At 28.4% G+C, this 7,989-nt stretch overlaps 1 long non-coding RNA gene across 1 annotated transcript; it reads right to left on the bottom strand.

Annotated features, from left to right (window-relative positions):
• Window positions 1-5,688: 5,688 nt before the first annotated feature.
• LOC133030946 (uncharacterized) lies at window positions 5,689-7,499 on the bottom strand. The gene is made up of 2 exons (XR_009684481.1): window positions 7,125-7,499; window positions 5,689-6,141 (listed from the first exon to the last, which is right to left on the bottom strand). It is a non-coding gene; the product is annotated as an uncharacterized LOC133030946 (long non-coding RNA).
• Between the last annotated feature and the right edge of the window lie 490 nt (window positions 7,500-7,989).

Raw genomic sequence — 7,989 nt, 5'->3', positions numbered from 1 at the left:
ACACATGAGCAAGAACATTTTGAGAGAGAAAAATAGTTTCATTTTCTCCCTGCCAATTATGAAAAGCTTCTTTTGATTTCTCAAATCAAGCTTCTATTTATAGTAGTTAAATCTCAATTAATTAAATCGTATTTAATTATTTAAATAAATATCTATAACCAAATTCGATTACTGATATTTCAGATGAGAAAATATCTCAACCAACTTGAAATATCTTTAAATACTTTTCAAATTCAAATATTTATCTAATTGAACTAATTAAATAATTAATTAACCTAAAAAGATAAAAAGAATAGGGACATCTTACTATAAGGTAGGCACGTCTGAATTAAGACTTGGATGATGTCTTTTGTCCTCACAATTTTTGTCTCAAAAAATATTGTCTTGAAATCTTTTGTCTTAGCAACTTTTATCTTTTACATATTTAATTAATTTGAAAAATTATTTAATTTATTACAAATATAAATCATTTCTATTTTTTTCAATTAAAAATAGATTTTTTGAACAACATTATACAACCCTTAATCCCTTCCCTTGACAGTATTTCAAGGTGGCAATTCGAGGACCATAGACCTATAATTCTAAGCTTTAATAAACTAGATTATTTATTGAGTCTCATCAATTAAATCGTTTTTATTTATTAATTCCATGATTGCTCCACTATAAATATAGGATTGAACTCTTAGTAATTATAGAATTATATTTATTGAGATTTATTGTAGTATTCATTAATATAATCAATTACAGTGATTAGCCCTCCTTGTGTTAGTTCATAATTAGTTTTGGTTAAACTACTATTTTACCCTTATAATTACTTCTTTATCTTTTATTACCATTAATTCACTAGTGAAAGTATAATTCAGATCCCATCTGAACTTTTATGCAACTTTCTAGTTCTAGAATTAACACAAAAAGGGAACTAACATTCGATCGATCCGTTAGGAAAGTCAGGATTCTATTATTGTAGATCATGTTCCAAACTATCCATATTATTAGAGTCCCAAAACATAAGTCGTTAGAATCATCTTCTATGAGAAACTTTAACTAGTGAATTAAAGAAACTAATAACATGAACGTGAGTTCATGATTACTCAAGATTTAGGCCAAACTACTATTGATCATCGTTATGATATGAATTATGTCATTATAGTAAATGACATGTTTGATAAAGACAACTTTATTCATATTGGTCCTTGTCAAATATAATCTCTATTATAACAACACCTTCACTTAGATGTCATACTACATCAGTAATCTGAACCATGATTACTTACACCGAAGAACGGGTATCAGTGAACCGTACTAGCAACCATTGATTAAAGAGTTCATAACTTTAATATGTTGCTGATTATTTTATTCATAGCTAAGTGATCTTAGTTCTCTGTACAGATACAAGTCACAGCCTCATTTATGAATAAGGAGTTTTCGTATAAATTATCTAATAATAAATATTTATAATTTAACATTCAAGCATATATCAATATGTTTAACTCTTTATTAATAATCAAAAATTTCGTCATAGGATTTTTAGGACATAAACCCTAACACCAAATGCCTATTGCACTTGGGGCTTCATAACGCACTGACTGAGCCATGCCACCCCAAGGGACCGAGGTGCTTAGTCCTCCAAGAGGCTCAAGCCTAATGTTCACCCCTCACGCTAGGGGTCCTCAAGGCAACCCCGACCGAGCTACTCCATCCACAGAGGCTCGAGCTATTTTGCCACTATAGTACCAAGACCCGTGCAGTTTAGGTCCGAAAACAATGGCTTTTAGGGTTTTATAAATCAAAACCCACAAACACCTTTTCCAATTCCATTCTCAACAATTTTAGATCAAAACTAAGGATTTCAAAATAATTTTATAATGTTCTTCCTTTTTCCTTAGAAGCTATCCAAACTAGATTAAACATGTGATTCTCAACATTTCCTAAATATAAAGTGGATTTACACTACTATTTCCTATAATTTTCAAGTTTCATTCATAGATTTCAAATGTTATTAGCAAATATCCACAACTATAACATAAATGAATAAGGTAAAATAGGATTTTCATGGAAAAAGTTTGAAGAACACTAAAAACTCACAATTTCTATGAATTAAAACATGGAAAATAAGAGTAGAATCATAAAAGGGTGAGAAAACTTATTCAAAGTGTGGTCTCCAAGCTTGAATCTCTTACAAATCCTTAGTTGTCACTTTGAAGCTTTCCTTTGAAATGGGTTTTTGAAGCTTTCCTTTGAATCAAGTTTTTCAAAAGGGTTTTTCTTTGACAACTCTTATTTTTAAGTGAAGAGTATGAAATGGCACTTCCCAAAAGAAATTTTTATTATTTCTTATAAGGGTTTTCCAAAATGCTTGGAAACTTTGGTGGTTTACAGCATATTTTTCCTATTGATACTAATATTTGCAGACATGGAGTTTAAAAACGCAAGAATTATTTTTTCTATTAGTCCATCATAATACTATAAGATTATGATAAACTTAGGGGGCAAATGTTATCCCTTAAAAATCTAACGTAAATGTGAATGAATTTTTGTTCAAGATATCAAGGAGGTCACTAACAAGACATGGACGTCGTAAAGCCATCCTGCGGGTGTCATGACCAAGGTCCTCGATCTCCATAACCAATGTCCCCGAAAACTTTGATGAGAGATAACCCGAGAGTCCCATCAAGAGGGCCAACCCTAAAGGTTCTCTCAAGTGGGTCGACACTCAAGGTCCTCTCAAGTGGGCCGACCCTCAAGGTCCCATCAAGTGAGCCAACCTTTAAGGTTCATTGGACAATATACATTCATGGACTTGGATTCCAGGCAAGATGTAATCTCGTGCTAGGGCACGTGCTATTGAAGTTACTTCAGAGATATCGTAAAAAAAAAAAGTAATAAATTGTAAAGATATTTATTTCTTTAAAAGATTATTTTATTATTATTTTTATATTTAAAATGTAACTTAATCCCAAATACGAAAAAAATATGTGGGATTAGGTAACCCTAAGTTGTATGATGTAAATTTATAAAATGGTTATAAAATAAGTTGTAAGAGGGTTGACGCAACTGCTTTCCCCAGTATCAAGTAGTGAAACTTTATTCAAAATGAATTAGCTTAGGTGGCGTTTAATAACACTTTTTTAATTAGTTTTATGTTTTTGAAATTAGAAAAGTAAAAATATTTTTCAAAAACATGTTCTATAAAGTTGTTTTCACTTCTTAATTTTTTAATTTGGAATCAAAATTTTAAATACAAAAAAAATCACTTTCAATATTTTTTTCAACAGTTTTTTTCTTAATCAATATTTTAGACTCCGACCAGACCCGAACCCAAATCTCCCCATGGCCCTAGCGCTAAACCTGGCATCTGACCCAAACCTGAATCTAACCCCAAACCTAGACCTGACTTAAATAAAATCAAAAAAATAAAAATAAAAATAAACTTTACAGAGCACACTTTTATTTTCTGTTTTTAAAATTAAAAAATAAAAGTAGTTATAGAACGCATTTTTGTTTTTTAAAAATAAAAATTTTACTTTCATTTTGTAATTAAAAAATTAAAAATAAAAATATTACCAAACGACACCTTAAATTATTACTTTACTTCGACATATAATTATTAACATATCTTGCATAGTTATGTATTTTTATATATGACTTTGCTAAGGAGATTTATATCAAACGTGATTGTGCTATCTATATGACTTTGCTAAGCGAATTTATATCAAACGTGATTGTGCTATCTCAACCACCTTTGTATACTCTCTTGAAAATATGAAGGTAAAAATACTATTCAAACTAAAATAAGACAATTTTTTTCTTACCAAAATATTATAACCACATTGTTATAAGCAATTAACCACATTGTATCATTATTAGCATTCGGTAAGTAGCATTGTTATTGGGTACTAGTAGTATTTAGCATTTAGATATATCACTTTGTGATTGGCTAATGATACTCTCTAAAAGTTATTTTATTAACCTATATGAGACCTGATACTTAGTTGAACCGAATATTGACATATATGAGGGTGCACTATTAATGTCTTTTAGCATTTCTCTTCAATAAGTATAATACACCTCTAAAAGAATGTTTTGGTAGATTTTCTATCTGTTTTACTATTTAGGAGAATTTTTTAATCCAATTTTATTATCATGATCCTGTATGTTATAATTATTTAAGTTTACCTGTTAATTTTCAAAAATATTCTAAATAGTTTACAATGCTAAAAATAAAATTTATATATTCAGTTTTACATGCGACTATTTTTTCTTAGGGCTTCTTTTATGTATATACTAAAATAGCTAAAATATTACACAAATACATTGAGCAGGTCCTATAAATATTTATACAGCTTAACAACAAAAAATTAAAAAAATACCCTTTGCTCTTACTATTCAGCAGCACGAACGACCTTCTTCAATAACGACACCTTTCAGCAACCAAACCAGCAGGCCAACTGAAAAGAAACCAAGCCAAACTGAACAACTATTAATTCTGGCAATTTCACCTGAGAAGAAGACCGAAATCAATCCAAACACATGATGTTTCATATTGATGAAAGAAAGTGCAGAAAAACTGGTTCTAAACTAAAATTCAAACTTGAATTTCGGTTTTAATTCGTAGAAAACTAATCTTCCTAATATCAATTTTTTAGATTCATAAAAAGTAGATATCTAACAAATAGATTTGGAGCACTCAACCAATCCAAATTAGATATAATCCAAAAAAGAAAAAAAGATGCATGAATACTATAACTAAAAGTTTATCCCATTGCATTTTCGTTATTTTCTAAATTTTGAATTGTAAATTTATTCATATTAAATCACGAATAGTATAGTGAATTCACATGTAGATAGGGTCACGTACGTACAAACATTAAACTGGTTATTTATGTTTTAGAAAAGTTGCATCATAGTTACATAACCGTTTCACTAACGTTTTGAAACATGACATATCAATTATTACAAAGTGATAACGATACAATAGATTTATCACATTTACAGGTGTTTCATATCGTCAATACAATACAAAGCTCTTTAAAGAAACTTTTATAAGATGGTTAGTTTTATTAATATACTAAATTAGTTGATATAAAGTTGGTTAACAGAGGTCTAACAATTCTTGTACATACAACTAAAATTGAAAGAACACGACTTCACAAGATATCCATTATGTGTGATCCGGAAGACCAAGGAAAAGATGATTTTTAGGTGCATGGAAAAAAAATAAATAAATAGGTGCAGCAAATTTAGCCAAAAAAGTCACAACTAGAAGACATGTCATAACTAAGCAATTAGCTATATATTGAGAGAATATTAATTTGATTTATTTAATTTTTTCTGTGAACTTTTACAGGTAGAAAATATCAATTTAATACATTGTAATTACTTTTAATACATTATTGGTTTTAAAAAAGTTGCATAATAGTTGTTTTGTAGTTGAATCTCAGATCCAACATATTATCAGAAATGTAAAGCATTAGCAACACCATATTTGAAACATTAATTAGAAGTTTAAAAAAACTTTTCTTATTACGTTGAAAAGCATGTTGGTTATTCAATAGTTGCCAAAGCGTTGAATGATAGTTGTATAGTAGGTGTTACAAATAACACATTGATTAAAAAAATTCAAGTGATTTCTCTGACTACTTTCATAGATATAACAATAAGACATGTTGAATAAACATTGTCTTACAGTTGAATCAAATATTTTATATATCAGCATAAACAAGAAAGTCGCACAAAAACATATGCATTATAACTCAAAATTATATATTGTCTCGAAAATCGATAACAATCTGATATCCAGTTCATAAATAAAAAGAAAAAACAACAATAGAACTATAACATGAATAACCAAGTCCTAACATCTAGCATTAAAAAAACAAACAATTAAATAAATAATAACATTCAACATGTTATAGAAATCAGCTCCCAATCAACAGACTCTTGTTCTTTCCTTGAACAATCTTCATAAACTTCTAAGGCTTCTCATACTTACTATCAATATTTTTTTCATTTTTCCTTTTATCATATACAAACAAAAGCATAACAAGCCTCGTGCGATAAGCTCCGATATCAAAATCTAGTGGAATATCTTTTCCATGTATAAAGAACTCAGCAAATGCAGCAACAAAAGCACTACAATTACTGTGTAATAAAACAATAATAAAAATAGTTAAAAATAACTGAAACACATCAACAACTAAAATGTAACGACATAAATAAAATACACTTGTTTTCCTGACCAAGAGAATCAATCTCGACTACTCTTAGTGGAGCTTTCACATCAGAACCAAAATTTGCAACAATCTATAAGTATAATCACAAATATCAACAAAAAAAATAATGAATCATAAACAAAACTTAAGAAATTTGTGAAAAACAATAAAAACAACAAATCACACTACAATAAGCATTCAACATACATAAATTTAAAACAATAAAAATTAAAATCAACATCAAGTAAAATAAACCATTAAAAAAAGAAACATGGTTCCGAAATTGAGAAACAGAAAAGAAACTTAAAACCACTAATACGAAGTACAGATGAAACTGAATAACATACCTAAAACAAATTATGAAAGAATAATATTTATCAAAGCACAAGAACCATACCTAAAAGAGATAAAACCTAAAATATGGAGAAACAAAAAAAATGCAATACAAACTTCAATCAAACGAGGAGTTTGATTCTTCTCATTTTTACAATCAGTAGAACAATACCAAGAAGAAAACGACTCAACTTAAAGAAGAAGAAAAATCAAAATTGGAGATGTCTTCTTTCTTCAAGGCATTTCATCAAACATATGGTAGGTGAACCTTTATATACGTATATACACAAAGACTCAGCTTATAAAAAAGATAAAATATAAAAAACTGATTTCAAAATATAAAAATCACAAATAACAACAACACCCATAAGAAAGTTAACAAGCAAAAATTGATTTCGAAGTTGAGAAACCAAAAGAAACCCTAAAACCAACTAATGAGCAATACAAATGAACCTAAAACGATTGAAACAACAAACCAAACTTAAAAAAGACTAATAAACAACGTGAATAAGAAAACATTAACAACATGTAAAAATAGAACCAAAATTAGTGTAGAAAAAAAAAAAACTTGAAACAAACCTCATTCAAATGAGCAGCAACTTGTTTCTTTCCCATTTTACCATCAGAAATCAACCAGAATCCTTCCTCTGTTTAGGTAAGAGCGCAACAAAATTATTTTCATCTAACTTTTTTTTTTTTTTCCTTTTTCTTTTTTTTTTCCATCCGATTTGACACCCATATCTGGAGCTTTTGGATGTTTAACAAGAATTTTATTTTATTTTTGCAGCAAGAATGGAGAAGATGATGAGGGAGTTATTGCATATAGAAAATTGTAGAAGAACAACAAAACATGTAAGAAATTGTGGGGAGGAAGTTGAGATGATGGAAAGATCAATCTTGAAATCGTGTGGAGAAATTAAGAGGGAGAAGCTGAATATGATTATGGGTATCCAATTCAAAATATCAAAACTGAAAAAATGAAAAAGAAAAAAAACAAAAACAAAAAAAAGGAAAAAAAAAGGAAAACTTTGAGTGAGATAGTCATATATAACATGTGTAAGAGGTATTTTAGTAAATAAAACAATAATAAAAGTAAAAATATTGTCCAAGCCTTATGGGGGATAAAAGTGTAGTAAAAGTATCATTTTGTATTTTTCATGTAATTTTTTTTTTCTTATACATGTGATAAGTATTTAGAATTTTCTAAATATTTATGGGTGGTCCTAAATAGTTATAGCATAAGTAATTATAAAAGTACATTCGAATAAAAAATATTTTTAAATGCTGAAACAAATATAAAGTCTACCCAAACATTCTTTTTGAGGGATGTAGTAAATTTTTTTTTTCATTGGCATTTACCTATTATTATTTTGAAAAACAAATTGGGTGCAAATTTTTTTCCTCAAGCTCAATTATAATCTGAAACTTTCTTTTTCTTCTTTTT

The sequence above is a fragment of the Cannabis sativa genome, chromosome 9 (assembly GCF_029168945.1).
Source record: "Cannabis sativa cultivar Pink pepper isolate KNU-18-1 chromosome 9, ASM2916894v1, whole genome shotgun sequence".
Classification (NCBI taxonomy): Eukaryota; Viridiplantae; Streptophyta; class Magnoliopsida; order Rosales; family Cannabaceae; genus Cannabis; species Cannabis sativa.
The sequence above is the reverse complement of the archived record's forward strand: the minus strand, read 5'-3'. Positions and strand labels throughout refer to the sequence as shown.